This window comes from Sphaerodactylus townsendi, linkage group LG06 (genome assembly GCF_021028975.2).
Source record: "Sphaerodactylus townsendi isolate TG3544 linkage group LG06, MPM_Stown_v2.3, whole genome shotgun sequence".
In the NCBI taxonomy this organism is placed as follows: domain Eukaryota; kingdom Metazoa; phylum Chordata; class Lepidosauria; order Squamata; family Sphaerodactylidae; genus Sphaerodactylus; species Sphaerodactylus townsendi.
The window spans coordinates 51273172-51292655 of NC_059430.1; the positions used below are offsets into that span (position 1 = coordinate 51273172).

At 43.6% G+C, this 19484-nt stretch overlaps 1 protein-coding gene across 1 annotated transcript in view; it reads left to right on the top strand.

Moving 5' to 3' along the window:
• Positions 1-19484, top strand: part of RASSF9 (Ras association domain family member 9) — a 49670-nt gene that overhangs the window by 27011 nt on the left and 3175 nt on the right. The window lies entirely within an intron of this gene.

Below are 19484 nucleotides of genomic sequence, written 5' to 3' on the forward strand. Positions count from 1 at the left end.
CTTAAAACTCAGAGCTCCATTGTCCCACCAACTTGTTCATTCCCACTGAACAACCAGGCAGCTCATAGTTTTTACTCTTATAATCTTGCAATTATAGTTTATATTTTTCCTTCTTCATAAAGTTTCTCTCTTCTTCCTGGAAAAGAGCTTGTCACCATACCTCTCCCATAATTACCAGCACTCATGAAATGTACGCTGTGTATTTAAAATTGCTTATATTGGCTGGTCTTGTATAATAAATGAATTGATTTGTTGAAATTGTTTGTATAAAATTATTAGAATTCCAGCAGAACTTGAACTCTTTTCCGGGGAAATTTCTGCAGTCTACATCAAAGACCATTAATTAGCAACTTGGAAAAACTTTGAGAGGAAAGGGTGTTGTGCTGTGTGCCAGTAAGTGTACTTAGTAGCATTAAGACAGAAGACATATACCGTGTTTCCCCGAATATAAGACAGTGTCTTATATTAGTTTTTGCTCCCAAAGATGCGCTATGTCTTATTTTCAGGAGATGTCTTATTTTTCTGTGTTCTGTTCGCCGGGCATGCTTCCAAACAAAAACTTTGCTATGTCTTACTTTTGGGGGATGCCTTATATTTCGCACTTCAGCAAAACCTCTACTATGTCTTATTTTTCGGGGATGTCTTATATTAGGGGAAACAGGGTAAGTGTTATGGTATCATCAACATAGTATTCCCACTGATGTCTCAGTGAGTGGTGCTTTCTCTGCATGAGTACTTTGGTGTTATAGATTTGCAACATCATGATTTATTGTGGTAGACGTTTCTTGGAATACTGTGACTGTGCATTACTGATGTTGTGTTAGCTATTTTCTCAACTATTGTTGAGTTATTTTCTCTGCTAGTTGAACATAGGATCTCAACTTTGCTGCATCAGGGTTTGCCAATTATTCTACCAGCTTGGCTTAGCAGGGCCTTACAGCTGCTGTGTAAAATTTGTAATGGTGAAAGATGAAAAGTTACTGTAGTAAGCCCTTTAGATTTGATTCTAGAATTAGAGCCAAGTGAATAGTTCTTTCTTTCCTGTATCAAATTCCATTTTCATAGTCTTTTCAAGTAAAAGTAATATAGAATGGAATGATGCCTGTTTTGGAAAGCCAATCAAGAAGAAGAAAAAACAAAAGTCAAGAAATGTTAAAAGTACAAAGAGATTGTACTTATCCCTCCCCCCAGTCTTATTAAAACCGAGCTGTTCCACCGGGCCTTTGGGGAGGCTGGCCGCTGAGTTCGCCTCTCTTTGTTTGCCCTCTCTGTTTGCACTGTGGGTCATCTGACTTGAACATCTGCCAGTCCCCTCCTGGGAGTTAATACCGTACGTCATTCATCTATTTTAATTATGTAACTATAGAAGATTACTGCGGCAAATATTTTTAACGTATTTATTGTTTTAACTGAGTTTATTCGATGTATTGTGTTTTATTGTTCTGTAAACCGCCCTGAGCCCTTCGGGGGTAGGGCGGTCTACCAAATTGAATGAATGAATAAATAATAAATAAATAAATATTAGTAGGTGTTCATAGATATCTACTTTGTCTAGTGGGCATTCATTCACCCAGTTTATATGCTTAGACTGAGATCTTCTCATTAGCCTGTTCATGGAACACCTGGAAGACCCAATGTAAATATTTTTTTTAAGAAAAGAAGCAAAGAAATTTTTTTCTCCACTCAAACCAAAATTCTGGTGTACATGGATTGAGGATAAAATGTGTCAAAGCCGGTATGTTGCCAAGATATGGATCCTAGTTCCCAATGCCAAGCTGAGAAGGCTAATGATAAGTTGGCAGTTCAGATTCGTACTCTGTGATCACCCAGGAGTGTTTGCAATGGAGCCTAAAAGGAGGCTGTTGGGGAAACGAAGCCATCATAGCACTTGTGCCCAGGGCTAGAATAGTAATCGTGCAGCTGCAATCTGCTAAAAAAGAATAGACCCACTAGATTCTGTTGCCTCCAAGTACCCATCTTTAACTTCTGGGCCAGAGGGATAGTAATTTTTCCTTCATGCCCTTACAGTCCCCCAATAAGACACTACAGTGGGTTTCTTGTATTGGGAAGTCTATAGAATGAAGTATTGGGAAGTCTATAGGATCAATAACTTTTTCAAATGTAATCCCCTGCTTTCCTAGAAAAGCCCATGTAGCCAACTGTAGTGATGTGTACTTTTAAGTGTTTGAATTGATGGGCGGAGTTAAGAGACCTGGGAAAAGCAGTTGAGACTAAAACCTCAGAGTTATGACTGAGAGCTTCTGGTTAGCTGTTAACTGATCTATAGTTCTTTTGTTAGCTGTAAATAAACCACTATGGTCATCTTGCCATCCATCACAACACTGAAAGTCTCCCATCTTTTTGAAAAAAAAAAAAAACCCTCTTCCTGATCCAAAAAGCGTTTGGTTGTCCATTTGGCTTTTTATGGATTTCTACTGTTCGGATGTTTAATATGTCTGTTTAGTCATCTTTATTTTATGAAGTGTCACAAGAAGGCAGGTTGTAGGCTACTGAAGTAGACTATAAATTTAAATGGAAATTAACCTATAGGAAAAGTTTGCTTAGCAAGTTGCTGGCATTGAGAAATGTTGTATCAAAGAGCCTGGAATATATAACTAGACATATGTTAATGGTGGTGGAAAGTGCAGTAAAATCACAGCTGACTTATGGTGACCTTGTTTTTTTGTTTGTTTGATAGAGGTGTCTTTGAAGCTACAACAACACAATATGAGAATCTGCAACATGCACATATTTTGAGTCATAGCTTCAAAGACACCTCTTTCAAAAAAAGGAAAAACAACATGTGCGTGGAATCACTAGTCCAACTTAGCTTTGTTCAAGTACTTTATACAGTGAAATCGGATGTGGATGAGCTGCAAGCGGAGGGAACCTCCATCACAAACTTTCAGCAAATGGCGGGTGAGATGCAGAATCACAAGCAGGAGAAAATGGCAGGCACAAGTGAGAGCTAGTCAGGGGTGGAGGCAGGAAAAGAACCCCTTTCCCTGGCAATTAATTTTTGTCTGCGCTGTGTGGACCTAAACAGTTCTTTTTAAAACATATGTAAAATGTTTCATTTGTGCTGTGCAGAAAGGCATGTTATGGAGGATACAGAGGTGGGATCCAGCTGGTTCTCACAGGTTCCTGAGAGTGTGTTAATAATTATTTGTGTGTGCCGAGAGGGGGTTACTAATTGGGTCCGCTCAGAGGCAGTGGCATATTTGCCTAGGGACAAGGGGTACCCCATGTCCCCGGGTGCATCCATTGCAGTCACGTGGGGGATGCCAAAATGTCCCCCCACACAGACTGATTTTGCAAGCCCCAGCAAGCCCGGAATTGAGGAAGCCAGCTGCTGCAAGAATTAAGGATGCCTGACATAGCCCCGCCCACTCTCTATGGTGGCCCTGAGTGTCCAGAGGGTGAGGGAGAAATACCACTGTGCTCCTAGGATGAGGACTGGGGAGCTTCACCTCCCCTCCCTCTCACCCAGAGTGCAGTGCCTTATTCTCCATTAAGTCGTTGCCATTGCTCTCAGTCTCAAGCCTTCTCCCCAGCAGGACGAAGCCAGCCAGCACAGGAGAAGTCCATAGGCCGGCAATCTCTGCCCCACCTGCAAGGTGTTTGTTGTGGGGAGAGGAAAAGGGGGGGCGTTTGTTAGCTTTTTGGAGACTCCTTAAAGGTAATGTGCAAATCCAAACTGCACTTTTATCCCTAAAATCTTGTTTGCAATTGTGAATGGCCTTGATGGGGGTGGGGGGTGGGGAGGACATGAAGCACCTGGCTTCTTAACTTTTGCTGTGGGGCAGGGCTGTAATCTGGAGAGCTGAGTTTGATTCCCCACTTTCTCTGCCCCACCTGCTGCCCCACAAGGTGTTTGTTGGCTAAGGGGAGAAGAGGAAATGGATTCTGTTAGCTGCTTTAGAGACTTCTTAAAGGTGAACTGCACACCTGGGGTGCCACGTGTGCCCAAGGCGTCCTTGCCTGACAGAGCCCACTCCAGAAATGCCCCACCCCGGAATGCCCGGCCCACGCTCGAATGCCCCACTACCAGCCCCATTTACTGGGCTAAGCCACTGCTCTTGAATCCCACCCACCATGGGAAACCTGTTACTAAAAATTTTTTTACCTGGATCCCATCACTGATAAAAAAGGATTGGCCAGGAAAGGATCAACAACCAGCTATAAACAAAATGGGCGGAAGTGAGAGCGGCTTTTGTAAAGCCATTTTTAAAAGCTTCATTCCATCCCTAACAATGGCAGAGAGATTTCTGCGGCAGGAAGGTCAGAAGAAATCCGCATGAACCTTTCCTTCTGGAGGACTTTCCTACCTGCCATGATGAGCTCAAATGAACAGTACGGAAAGTCCTAACCAGACCAAATGGCCAGTGAGGATGACCCAACAGAGCTGTTGTGATGCAAGATTGTTTACTGCCATTGCTATGGAAACACCGACTTCAGTAGCCCCGGGCTAGCCTGATCTCCTCTGATCTCTGGAGTCAAGCAGGGCCAGCCCTGGCAAGTACTTGGATGGACAATGTCAAGTGTGCTAAAGTTGTAAAGTTGCGAGGGGGAATGGGTACAAGCCTCCCAAGCCAGCTGACACTTTTTGCGCCACCCTGGATAGGTTGGAGAAAGGGTTAGGCTCTCTTCCTGGGGTGGTCTTGAAAGTCCTGTCTGTAAGATGCACTTCATCTACAAAGAGAAAAGAAAATGGATGGATGGGACAGGTGGTGAACCTTCAAAGGACCCTCAGCAACACTCAGCTGACAAATAATGACCCCCGAATCCCTTGCAGCTGGGAGGGCTCTCACCCTTGTCCTCCACACTTCACACAACAGCAGATTTGGCTAATGTGGTTCACCCCCGTGATGTGGCAGGAGGGCTTGAGGCTGGAGTCTTTGCTGCTAATATCCATTTTAGGACTTTCCTACCTGCAATTATGAGCTCAAATGAACAGTAAGACTAATCCTAACCGGACCAAATGGCCAGTGAGGATGACCCAACAGGAAGTATTGTGATGCCAAGCATTGTTTTACTGTCATCGTTATGGTAACACCTAGACTTGAATAGCCTCAGAGTTAGCCCTGATACCCCCCAATCACCATGCCAGCCAGCCATCTCTGGAAGCCAAAGCAGGGGCGGTCCTGGCTAGTACTTCTGGATGAAAGACTTTCAAAGAATACCTTTCAGGGAAGTGTCAGGAGAGGCAAGGGCTGTATGGCAAACCACCTCCAAATGTTCTCTTACCTTGAAAACTCAACCAGGGGTTTTGCCATAAGTCAAATGTAATTAGACAGCAAAAGAAAAATTGTAAAAGCTGTAGAAGAAAGGCCACAACTATGCCGTATGGCACAAGCATGTGGAATTTTTTTGCACGAAAATAAAAGAGAAAAGCAAGGTAGATCTAATGCTCTAGGGGCACATAGTGGTAATTATGTAAGAACTAATTTACAGAAGACCAGGAGCCACTGGGGAGATATTAGCCCACAACAAGGTCCCACCATATGGGGGGAGGGGAGGCATCTGAGATTGCACCAGCTTCCCAAAAGGAGGCTCCAGGATTCCTAAAGGGCACCTTAAGAAAAAAATGCATGAGCTTAGACCACTGGTCCAGAGAAGTCCATGAACCTTCTCCTTGGAGGACTTTCCTTACAGCTGCCATGATGAGCTCAAATGAACAGAACCGAAGGCACGATGGGAGCGACAGCTCCTGAGGAGAGAGATTATTTACCCATAGGAAGCCTATAAAATCATTATATACTATTACCATATATTGCTTTGAAGAAGTAGTCGAAAAGGTTGCCTTATATGAAAGCGTTTCCTGTTTGTTTTGATATGGTACTTTTAAATTAGGCTGCCAAAAAATTGGATAATTGATGGAATAGAACATCATACTACTCTGGTGTATGGATGACTGAAAACATGCAGATTTTTGTTCTTATGAATTATAGATTTGGAAAGTATTGAAATATGGATGGGATATCGCTTTATGAAATTATGGATTATGGATTTAGGTGTAGTAATATGATAATATATTAAATTAGAATAAGATGACAAATCTGGATGTTATGCATAATAGTAAGCAACATTTTTATTCCACATCAGCTTGAGTGCTAATCGGTTCTATTTCATGGAGTTTTGAAGAGGTAGTGCAATGTTGCACCTCAGTTTTTGTAAGTGTTCAAGAGTAAGTTGGATAGATAAGTTGGTGGGTCGGGACTCCTTTGGGGGTCAGAACAACCTTTCACAGGATTACGCCTAAGACTTCTCTGCACTCAGTGTTTCTCCATCTGTAAAATGGATAAATGTTAGGGTGAGTATGGTCCCCACCCACAGCTATGAGGAACTGTATTAAAGGAATTGGCGGCATTAGGGAAGGTTGGAGAACCACCACTATTTCGCCCCTCCCTCCAACCCTATTCTTAGGGGTGGCACAAAAAACTGTATCAGGCTGGCTGTAGGAGAGGCTTTGCACCCATTCCTCCCTGCAGAATCTGCACACAATCTTTAGCTTACACTTGACATTCAATGGCCTGAATCGCAAATTTTACACAGGACTGGCCCTAGCCAGCCCTCCAGAGACTCAGAGGAGATCAGGCTAGCACAGGGCTAATAAGATACCAGCCCACAACAAGGTCCCACCGTAGTGGGGAGGAGGCATGTGAGATCACACCAGCTTCCAAAAGGAGGCTCAGATTCCCAAGGGGCACCTTAAGAAAAATGCAGCACTTAAGCCACTGGAATGATGTGCATTTGCTCTGACTCAGGAAGAAAGAAAAATAATCCGGACACCCCCGAAGGGTGACATGGACACCGAAAATGAAATTATTTTATGGTGTCACCTATATGCATGTAAAAATACCAGAAATTGCAACTGTGGAAGCCAAAAAAGCTAACAGTTTTGAGAAATAAGATCTCACTCAAGAAGGCCAAGGAAAGCTCCATCCAGTATAAAAAGGGTTGGCCAGGAAGCAGAGGAAAACAATAGAGCAGGCAAACATGGGCTTCTTTAATTTTATTTTTATTTATTTATTTTTTAAGCTTTTATACCGCCCCATCCCCGAAGGGCTCTGGGCGGTGTACAGCAGCAGAGGAAAACAATGTAAATAATTCTCAAATTAAAACATTTTAAAAGCAGCGACAACTCATAAAAACATCATTCCTAATAATAATGATAAACTACTGTAAAATAGATGCATGCCTTCACTAATCTTACTATAGTAATTTTGCCTCACCTCCCCCAAAAGGGGGGGGGGCTCAGCATTCTAATCCTAAGGAATTCCCTCCCCCCCTTCCAAAAAGGGAGGAATGCGCGAAGTCCATGAGATGACAGCTGGCCTCAGATGTCCGGGGCCCGGCCTGCAAGTATCAGGGCCGGGCCAGGGCGAAGAACACCATCAACGGCTGCGGAGTCCTCCAAAGGCCAGCCTAGGAACAGCTCCAAAATCTTACACAGGCCCTGCCGTGAACTCGCCACAGGTCCCGCAGGGCCCGGACAGCTGGGAGGGGTGAAGAGCTGTTCCACCAGGCCGGGGACCCAAGGAGGCTGCGAAGGCTCCTGGCCCGTGTGAGAGGCTGCCAGCCGTATCATCGAGGAGCCAGGGACCACTCAGTAGGTCGGCCTCCCACCCATCGGAGAGAGTCACGTGGCAGGGAGGCATTAGCGGGGGTGATGGGAGGTCTCGGGCGATACGATGGTCCCAGGCCGCACTAAAGGCCTTGGAAGGTCAATACCAACGCACCTGGAAGATGATCCGGAATTCCACGGGGAGCCAGTGCAGCTGGCACGAGGTATGGAGTTGAATATGTAGCCAGGTGGCACTACCTGCAAACGGGCATGCCGCTGCATGTTCTGGACCAGTTTTAATCTCCGGGACTCAAGAAAGCAAGAGGAAGGCTCACTGCGTAGATGCATGTTACAATAGTCCAATCTGGAGATGACCGTTGCGTGTATCACAGTGGCTAGGTCCGCTTGGGAGAGGAAGGGCGCCAGCATTCTGTAAGAAAGCCAAGGCATAATCTCATACAAAGAGGAATACTGGATTTCCGTCTCTGGCTCCCCACAGCCCCAATGGCAGAGGGACTGTCTTGCAGGAAGGGCAGAGAATTCAAGGAACCTTTTCTTGGAGGACTTCCTACCCTGCCAAGATGAGCTCGTAAATGGAATAGTATGGAAAGTCCTAACCAAGACCAAATGGCCAGTGAGGATGACCCAAGCAGAGCTGTTGTGATGCAAGATTGTTTTACTGCCGCATTGCTATGGAAAACAACCGACTTCAGTAGCTCCGAAAAGGCTTGTTTCTCCTGATCTCCTCTGATGTCTGGAGCCAAGCTAGAACCAGTCCTGGCTAGTAATTTCTTGGATGGACAATGTCCAAGTGTGCTGAAGAAGGTGTAAAGGATTACTTGAGGGGGAATGGGTGCAAGCCTCCCTAGCCAGCAGACAGTTTTTTGTGCCACCCTAGATCAGGGGTAGGGAACCTGCGGCTCTCCAGATGTTCAGGAACTACAATTCCAATCAGCCTCTGTCAGCATGGCCAATTGGCCATGCTGGTAGGGGCTGATGGGAATTGTAGTTCCTGAACATCTGGAGAGCCGCAGGTTCCCTACCCCTGCCCTAGATTGTTTGGAGGAGGGGTTAGGCCAGTGGTTCTCAACCTTCCTAATGCCGTGACCCTTTAATACAGTTCCTCATGTTGTGGTGACCGCCTACCCTAACATTTATCCATTTTACAGATGGAGAACACTGATGCAAGAGTCTTAGGCGACCCCTGTGAAAGGGTCGTTCGACCCCCAAAGGGGTCCCAACTCACAGGTTGAGAACCACTGGGTTAGGCCTTGTTCCTGGAGTGGTCTTGAAAGTCCTGTCTGTAAGATGCGCTTCATCTATAAAGGGAAAAGAAAATGGATGGATGGGACATTGAGGTGGTGAACCTTCAAAGGACCCTAAGCAACACTCAGCTGCCAGAAAAAGACCAAGCTGCATGAATCCCTTGCAGGCAGGAGGGCTCTCACCCTTGACCTCCACACTTCACACAACAGCAGGTTTGGCTAATGTGGTTCACCTTCCCCCCACTCCCCACATGATGTAGCAGGAGGGCCTCCGAGGCTGGAGCCCTAGTTGCTACACATCCATTTTAGGACTTTCCTACACTCTCATGATGAGCTCACATGTACAGTAAGAACAGACCAAACGGCCAGTGAGGATTTGATCTAACAGAAGCGTATTGTGCTGCAAGGTTGCTTTACTGTCATCACTGCTATGGTAATAATATCTAGAACTTGGGATAGGCCCTCAGGCTGTTCTGATCCCACCAACCTAGCCATCTCTGAAGCCATGCAAGGCCAGTCCAGGCTAGTACATGAATAAAGGTCTTCAAGGAATACCAGTGTCGTGCTGGAGAGGCAGGCGATGGCAAACCACCTCCGAATGTCTCTTACCTTGAAAACTCGACCAGGGTTGGCATAAGTCAAATGTGATTTGACAGCAAAAGAAACATTTTAACTCTATGTAGAAAAAAAAATACATAACTATGCCATTTATGGCTTACAAGCTTTTTATGTGGGATTTTTTGCACTAAACTAGAAGATAAGTCAGGTAGATCCTTAATGCTCTAGGGGACATAGTGGTGCATGACAAATTAATTTACAGATAGACCAGAGAGCCACTGGGAAATACAGAGGCCCACAACCAACGTCCCACCATAGAGGGGAGGAGGCATCTGAGATAGCACCAGATTCCAAAAAAGAGGCCTGCAGATTCCAAAGGGCACCCTAAGAAAAATGCAACGCTTAGAGCACTGGAATGATGCACATTCGCTCTGTCTCAGGAAGAAAGAAAAACTAATCTGGACACCCCCGAAGGGTGACATGGACACCTTGTTCTCTTATGGTGAAATTCTCTTATGGTGTCACCTATACACATGTAAAATACCAGAAATGGCAACTATGGAAGCCAAAAAAGCTAACAGTGTTGAGAAATAAGATCTCACTCAAGAAGGCCAAGGAAAACCCAATCCAGCATTAAAAGGGTTCACCTGGAAGCCAGAGGAAAACAATAGAGCAGGTAAACATGGGCTTCTTTTAATCGCTTTGCATTCTATAATAAAGGTGCTGGCGCATAATCCTGCTGCCAAGCAGGGATAATTGGATTTCTGTTTCTGGCTCCCCCCCCTCCTTAGCAGCAGCAGAGGGACCGTCCCAGTAGCGGCAGAGAAGTCCATGAACCTTTCCTTGGAGGACTTTCCTACTTGCCATGATGAGCCTCGCCTGAATAGTATGGTGTCCTACCGCGAACAACGGACAGTGAGGATGACCCAACAGAGCTGGGGCTTGCATGTAAGATTGTTTGACAGCCATTGCTATGGAAACACTCCAGACTTCCGGCAGCCCCGGGCTAGCCTGGATCTCCTGGATCTCTGGAGCCAAGCAGGGCCAGTCCTGGCAAGTACTTGGATCATCATCAGTCAGCGGCGCTAAAGCTGTGCAGCTGTGCGAGGGGGAATGGGTGCAAGCCTCCCTAGCCAGCTGACAGTTTTTTGTGCCACCCTAGATAGGCTGGAGTGAGGTGCCATAGGCCCTCTTTCTAAAAAAAAAATCTTGAAAGTCCTGTTCGTAAGATGCTTTCCATCTACATGGTAAAAGAAAATGGGATGCGGACGTTGAAGTGAAACCGCAAAGGACCCTAAGCAACACTCAGCTGACAAATAAAGACTAAGCCGCCTTGAATCCCTCGCAGGCAGGAGGGCTACCACCCTTGACTTCCACATCGCACACAACAGCAGGTTTGGCTAATGTGGTTCAATTCCCCCCCCCCCCTCCCCATGAGATGTGGCAGGAGGGCCCGAGGCTGGTTTCGCTAATTACTTTGAACCATTTTCTATGAATTTCCTACCTCTTTAAGTGATGAGTTGTTCAATGAACAGCAAGAACAGTAACTTAAATGGCCAGTGAGGGATGACCCAACCAAAGTACGGTGATGGCAAGATTATTTACTGTCACCACTATGGTAACACTCAGACTTCTGCAGCCTCAGGCTAGCCGTTGATTACCACTTACCACCACCGCCTGAATTTACCTAGCCATCTCTTAAGCCAAGCAAGGCCAACCCTGGCCAGTACATGGACAAAGGCCTTCAAGGAACACCAGTGTCATGCTTGAGAGGCAGGAGATGGTAACCACCTCCGAATGTCTCTTTACTCCTGGAAAACTCGACTCAGGGTTGCGGTAAGCCAAATGTGATTCGACATAAAAAGAAACACGCAAAACCATGAAGAAAACATAACTATGCCATTTGTTACAAGCATGTGGAATTTTTTTTTGCACTAAACTAGAAGAGCGAAGTCAGGTAGATCTCAAATGCTGCTCTAGGGGGACAGCGCAGTGGTATGACAAACTAATTTTACAGAAGACCAGAAGCCACTGGGAAATACCGGCCCACAACAACGTCCCACCATAGAGGGGAGGAGGCATCCAGATAGCACCAGATTCCAAAAAGAGGCTCAGATTCCAAAGGGGCAACCTAAGAAAAATGCAGCGTTTAGAACACTGGAATGATGCACATGCGGTCTGTCTCGGGAAGACAGGAAAACTAATCTGGACACTCTGCTGGGTGACATGGACACCTTGTTCTCTTATGGTGAAATTCTCTTATGGTGTCACCTATACGCATGTAAAATACCAGAAATGGCAACTATGGAAGCCAAAAAAGCTAACAGTGTTGAGAAATAAGATCTCACTCAAGAAGGCCAAGGGAAACTCCATCCAGTATAAAGTGCGGCTGGCCTGGTAGCTTTTACAGCGAAACAACAGAGTGGTGCGCAAACATGGGCTTCTTTAATCGCTTTGCATTCTATAAGAAAGCCAAGGCATAATCTCATACAAGGAGGGATACTGGATTTCCGTCTCTGGCCCCCCCCCCCCCCCCACGGCAGAGGGACTGTCTGCAGGAAGGGCAGAGAATTCAAGGAACCTTTCCTTGGAGGACTTTCCTACCTGCCAAGATGAGCTCAAATGAACAGTATGGAAAGTCCTAACCAGACCAAATGGCCAGTGAGGATGACCCAACAGAGCTGTTGTGATGCAAGATTGTTTACTGCCATTGCTATGGAAACACCCAGACTTCAGTTGCCCCGGGAGGAATACTGGATTTCTGTCTCTGTCTGCTTCCAGCCCCAATTGGCAGAGGGACTGTCTGCAGGAAGGGCAGAGAAGTCCATCAACCTCTCCTTGGCGGACTTTCCTACCTGCCATGATGAGCTCAAATGAACAGGCAGAAAGTCCTAACCACTGCAAACGGCTAGTGAGGATGACTCTGATGTTTATCTTTAAGAAAGGGTCTAGGGGGGACCCAGGAAATTACAGGCCAGTCAGTTTGACACCTGTTCCTGGTAAATTAGTAGAATCTATCATTAAAGATAAAATGACTAAATATGTAGAAAATAAGACCTTGCTGGAGGAAGAAACACAGAATGGCTTTTCCAGAGGTAGGTCCAGTCTTACAAACGTACTAAAGTACTTTGAGGGTGTAAACAGGCATGTGGATAAGGGTAGAACAGTGGACATTGTTCAATTTGGATTTCCAAAAGGCTTTTGACAAAGTTCCTCACCAGAGACTATTGAAAAAACTCAGCAATGAAGGAATAAGAGGGGAAGTCCCCCTATGGATTAAAAACTGGTTGAGGAACAGGAAACAAAGTGTGGGTATAAATGGGAAGTTCTCACAATGGAGAGATGTAGGCAGAGGTGGGATCCAACCAGTTCTCACCACTTCTTTAGAAGTGGTTACTAATTTTTTTCTGAGTTCCGAGAAAGGGTTACTAAAGCAACCTCCCTGCCCAATAGGGACTGGGGGTGCGTGTGTGCGGCGGCGCCACTGTTTGAATCCCACCACCATCGGAACCTGCTATTAAAATTTTTGGATCCCACCATTGGGAGGATACATTACTTGAAATCCACAAGCTGGTTAGATAGCATGATAGTGTAGTAGTTATAGTAAGGACTCATGGAATATTATTTTAGAAACATACGTTTTTGTTACATTTTGCTTTTTTAAGCTCTGCATATACTTTGTTCAGTTTCTTTTCAAAATTTCTGTGTGTTGGAAAATGCATGTCAAATAATGAATGTCAGGATTAGTTTAGTAGTCCCAAAACATATTTTCATGTTAATTTTTGAGCAACATGCTTCCAGTCACGAAATGGTAGAATGAAATGACACTTTCAGAAGAGATGCTTGCACTGTGATTTTAAAAATTCTGATGGTAGTGAGCATCACACATATTTGTATTAGGCATATTCACTTGTTTTATATTGCTGGAAGTGCCATCATTTTCTCTGACAATAAAACAGTTATTAATAAAAATATTTACAGCGATAACTAGATTGATTCATAGGTAAGTGACTGAGGGAAATCATAACAACAACAACATTACTGTGGGACTAAGAACATTCTTACTCTCGGTCACACTCCAATATTATAGCAGAAGCATAACAAGAGAAAATACAACTTGTGCATTTTGTACTATATGTAAATTGAGGAAGAACCTGAGGTGAGGGGCTCTTTAAAATTCACCTTAGCTGTGTGGGAAATATTCTTTCTATATGTGGATCTTGCACCTTTGGGCTGTGAACCTGAACAACAGAGTCAGCACTGGCTAGCAGGGTAATTTAAATGGTATCCAGCCTTGTGACAGTCGCAGAAAAGTGACTTTCTGAAGGTAATGTCGAAAAGGCTCTGCAATTATAAAAGACCTAGAATTTCAAATCCAGATTTGAATACAAATGTTCCTTACACTTAACAAAATTAGTTGTTGTTGCATACTTTATTCCTGAGAGAGAGGCAAGCCTACTTTTGGAGAGCCACTGTTCTTATCTTGGTGTCTGATAAACAAGGTCAGCTTTTTCCCTGAATGATCTTCTGTTTACATTGTTCAGTCTGAGGGTGTGGGAGACTTCAAGGTTCTGGAGTGTCAGTTCTCATTAGTGAATATTCTAATCTTCTCTGTCTGCAGAGGCAGACCTTGGTGATTCTTTAGTGCAATTAATAATTTGTATCATAATCATATTTAGTGTTTGTTTCATGCTGTTATGACACATTGGGAGGAAGAATGGCTGGAAAGGAGTGGTTTGTCTGAGTACAGCCAAGAGTCTCATAAATGAGCTGAGAACTGAACATACAACTGCAGTTTGGAGCGTAAGTTCTTAATTAGAACTCAGTGGTGGCATAGGCAATCTTTTCTCTATGTGGATTTAATTTGATCAATTGTGTTGTGAGTGCTTTACTCTTTAACTTGAATTTGTTTATGAAAATTTAAAAGTGAAGACAAAGTACAACTGAAGTAAATCATGATAAACATCCACGTTTATTTAGGATGTGCTGCTTTGAGATAGCATGTAATCATAGAATTCTAAGCCTGGAAGGGACTAGTGAATCATCTGGCTCAGACCTCTGCCCTGAAGCAGGATATCCTCTGTATAAAACATTTCCTGACCCATATATGCCCATCTCTTGCTTAGCTATTTTCACGAAGGAGATTCTACAACCTTTCTAGGTCCTTGATCCTGTTTTTCTTCATAAAAAGCTATTTAAGAATTTCACATGCTCACATATCCTTAAAAGTATGTCGCACTTCAAAGTCAAACCTGCTAATATAAGAAAGTGATACTGTGCTTCTGTCTCATAATTGACTGCTATTTTCATTCACTATTTTTATCTGTTGCCTCACTCGCTGTTTTATATATAAGTTGTCGTTATTAATGTGTTATTAAAGTTTGTTACTAAAGTATTTTACTCGGGGACGGGGCGGTATAAAAATCGAAATAATAAATAAATAAATAAAATAAAAATAAATTTTCACTCGAAAACATTTCAAAGTCCAAGGAATTCTGTGAGATAAATTAATAGCTGGAACAGTTATGTATGCTTTTGTGGTATTTGATTTGCTAGACTTATGAGAGTACAGATTTTTAATCTTTATTGTTTGACTATTTAAATATAGCTTATTAATAAATAAATTATCAATAAATTATAATTAAATTAATTATGAATAAATCAAAGCTAGAGAAAGAGTTCCTTATTAATATGCCTTTTGGGGGGTTATATAGTATTATCTATTTCATTGAATTGATTTAAGCTTGGAAAAGTAGTGCATGCTGAATTAATTTAAGGCTGTAAGTTACGTTAGACGTTTTAAAATGCTAATTTTGATTAAAATATTCTTTCTTGCTTGCTTTCTTGCAGAATAAAAATGCTAAATAAATTGAAAAACTTATATTCTCTATAACTGAAAATTACAGGGGTGGGTCCTACCATTCTGTCCTATTACGCCACTGAGCAAAGTTTGAATCCTTCCTCCTACTTAAGTGGCTGGAAGAACCACTTATTTGAGAGAAAGCTTTCTTTGGCTTGGAGAAAGCTCATTGGAGGATGGCTAGATCCCCCCCCTCCCCCGAAAATTTTAAAGTGCTGCTATTTAGAGAATCCTGCATGTATCTTCCAAGGTTTCCAGAACCAATGTGGTGACTTATATTAAGTGGCATATGACCATTGGCCACATCTTGGGAGAACCCTGCTGGATCAGAACAATGGGCTATCTTTTCTCGTATCCTACTATCCAACCAAATGGTACAGATACTCGCAAGCAGGGGCATACAAGCCAAAACCTTTTCTTGCTGTCTAGCAGCTGGTGTTCAGCAGCTGGTGAAATAGAATTTCTGTTTAGCCATCATGGCTATTGGCCATTGAAAACTCTGTTCTTGACACAGTTGTTTGATCTGCTTTAAAAATCACTTTGTTGGAGGTCTTTACTATTTCCTGTAGCAGTATAAGAAACTTTTGCGAAAAAACCTTTTGATCTTCCTTTCTAACATAGCAGAGGAATGCCTACTGTTTTTCTGGAATGAGGTGGTCCCATTTGTATAGCGGGGCTAAAACAAATGGACTTCTTAGTGGCACTTCATTCAACAGAGCTGCCGCTGGATATTTTCTGGCAGACTATTCCTTTTCATTTTTATCAGCACCTGGCATACTTCCATGTAATACTTTAGGTTGTACCTGATAAGTGTGGTGTTAATATCTGTAATGCTAATAGATTTCTTTGCTTTTTTATTGTCGCTGTAAATTATTTTAGCATTGTTAATAAAGCTTGGCTCCAGTGTGAGTGTTCATGCTGCTATTTTAAAATAAACATACAGTTCAGGGTTTGTTGACATTTTATTTCTGACCTCTTTTGCAATCTTCTGTTCATGTATTACTTTAGCTTTAACTGCCAGTTAAAGTTAAAAATTCCATTGCAGTTCACCTCTAGAACTATGTAAACTGAAAGGTGGCAGATATTTACTTTGTATCCAGTAACACATTCAAAAGAAATACCATTTGATCTTACTTTGACCATTTGTCCCTTCCCATGTTTGGAATTCATGCTCATAAGCTAATCAAGTTTATTGGTTGTATTATATTGTTTTATTTCATTGCATAATCCAGTTTGGTTGCATTGTTTAGTATATTCATTATGCTGGGCTTTTATTACAGTGTTTTATAATTTTGTCACCCACCTGTAGTCTTCCACCCACTCACCCCGGACCGGTGCGAAAATGCCACTTTTGAAACTCGCTCCCTGAGAGAGTTTTTTCAAAAGTGGCATCTTCCCACTGGCGCAGTTTGAAGCGCACCGGCATGAGGGTGCTGCTTTTGGCCCCTCCGGTGTTTCCATTCACCTGCCTCTCCTCCCTGCACAGCTCTGGACAGCTGGAGGGACACCTCCACATTGCCCTTCAACCCCTGGAGGTCAGAGGGCAGCGTGGGTGTGTCCCTCCAGCCGTCCAGAGCTGCACAGGGAGGAGAGGTAGGTGAACGGGACAACCTGCAGGCGGCTCCATGCAGAGCCACCTCTGCAAGTCGCAGCAACCTCAGCACTGCCCACACGAGACCGTGCAAATGGTGTTATGCGTCCACCGGCATAATTACAGAGGGCACAGAGATTGGGGCGGGGCGATTTTCTGCACCTACCGGTGTGCACTCGGTGCACGGCGCACCCCTCCCTCCCATCCCCTTATAGCTCTACCACTGGTTTTCACAGTCACTAGTTGAAATGGAAAGTTACCACTGCAGGTAATTCCACAGAGATCTAAGCATTAATGTGATAGAAAGTGAAATGTAAACTCAAGAACCAACTCAGTTCAAAGTGTTGTGTCTTACCTTTAAATGACTTGGTACCAAGGTGCTTGAAGAACTGTTTCTTCTCATACTTATCAACCCTGCACTGGGCTCCCATCTGCAGAGGTGAGGTGGGTGGCAACCTAAGAAAGGGCTTTTTTCAGTGGTTGCATGGACTGCACATTCCCATGGACTGCACATCCCCTTAAGGTTCACCTGGTGCTCTTTCAGGCATCAGACCAAAACATCTCATTTCCCCTGGCTTTTAATTAAGAGGATGATATTTTAAAATTGCTTTTAGTGCCATCTGAAAGCCCAGGGGTGGTTTTGTAAGAATCATTTTAGGCTTCTAAGTGTTTTATAATGTCTTGGTCCCATTTTATTAAAGTTTGTATTTTAATAGTTTATTATATGAGCAACCTAATCTAGGGGAGGCGACTTGCCTCTGGATCTGGCACAGCCTTGTGCTGGTGCCCACCCCACTGGCACAAGAGACACATGCCCCAGCAGCGGGATGACATATATGGATGCCCAGCAGCTGTGTGGCTCCGCAGTGCCTTATCCCAGAAGCAGCTACCATGCCCCAGCCCCATCACTGTGAGATGCTGCGCCAGCATGGCTAAGGGCATTCTGAAGGTGTGATCAGGGGTCAGAGCCAACATTAATCAGCTTCCACCTGACCTTTGCCTACTGGAATACTGGGGCAAGGCCTTGGACTTAGACATACAGCCCATAAAGACACTGGGCTTTGGGCATATTGCTCAATGGAGGAGACTTTTTTGTTTGTTTTTTTGCCTCCCCATGCTGTCAAGAAGTCCTCTTGGAGGCAGTGGGCCGATGCCACAGCAGTGCTGCATCCCACCACTGGGAGCTATAGATTGGACTGTTAATGATTTTAAACTGCTTTATGATTTTACCATGTTTTACTTTGTAAGCCATCTCAAGAAGTTTCTCTGGAGACTTGGCCTATACATTTTCTAAATAAATATTTGATGATTATGGGGACAGTGTAGAATAGCTCCATACTTTACACATTAATTGCATTTGCACGATTGTCCTCTAGCAAATACATCATGTAGATGAAAGAGTTTGAATTTATACTCGTCTTGCTCCCTCCCTCCCTTTCCCCACAACTGCCACCTTGTGAGGTAGGTGGGGCTGAAAGAGCTCCAAGGAACTTTGACTAGTTCAAGATCATCGAGCAGGCTTCATGTGGAGGAGTGGGGAAGCAAATCCAGTTCACCAACCGCCCATGGTGAGGAGTGGAAAATCAAACTTGGTTCTCCAAATTAGTGTCCATTGCTCTTAACCACTACACTACATTGTCCCTTAAGTGCTTTGTATGTGTATTGGGGAGATATGTCCCATTTGGCATGTGTTCCTCGGTAATTCAGGGATCTCAATCTGGCACCCCACTCTGTATATGTGGTAAACATCCGTGTCGCTGCAGTACATGCAATTTATATGAAACAAGGAGGTACCTGAAAATGACCTATCTACAGCTTGTAACAATTATAGTTATGGGGTGGATCTGAAGCAAAGTTTTTCAGAAGGGGTGTGGTTGGGTCCACTAAAATGACTACATGTGTAACACAGACACTTTGCTTGCATTTAGCACTGCAAAAGCTATTCAAAGCAAATGAGCCAACACATTTCAGTTGTATTCTTTTGTACTCCAGATGTAGATTTATGCAACTCCTCCTTGAAGTGAGGTTGGAGGTGGAGAGGAATTATTTTTGGAAAACTTGGATCTCTAACAGTATTGTGGCTGTACCATTTATTGGATTCCCAGTAATGTTTGGAAATACAGTCAGTCACACAGTTTATTCACAATCACCTGTAGGTCTGCTCAATTTCATCTAAGCCTGTTATTAGAGAGAACAGCTTTTTGGAGAGTCTTAGAATCATTCCCAAGACTATTCTGTATGATTCCTTAATAAAAAAGAGAACCACATCTAAGTTCTTTAAGGCACAAAAACGATTAACTGTAGCTGTGCAGTTGAATTTCACCAAGTGGAGCATATAATATTGCTAATGATAATTATTTTGCTGGAGATTATGTGGTTATTTTTTAACAATGTAGAATGAGACTGTTATCAAAACTTTTTAAAAGCAATCCTTTGTAAAGTTATAGGTAAGGCAGGTATAAATGCTGTAAGGATTGGGGTTGTCAAAAACATTTTCTGCAAGTGTGAAGGAAATGTTCTCCCCTCTCAGTCTAAGGCCTTTTGGAGGGTTTCCTTTCTTGCAAGAATCCGTCAGGTCTTTTACAAATTCTGTTTAAATTAATGTGTCTGTAAAATGTGCCATGCTTTCCCTTGACTGCACCT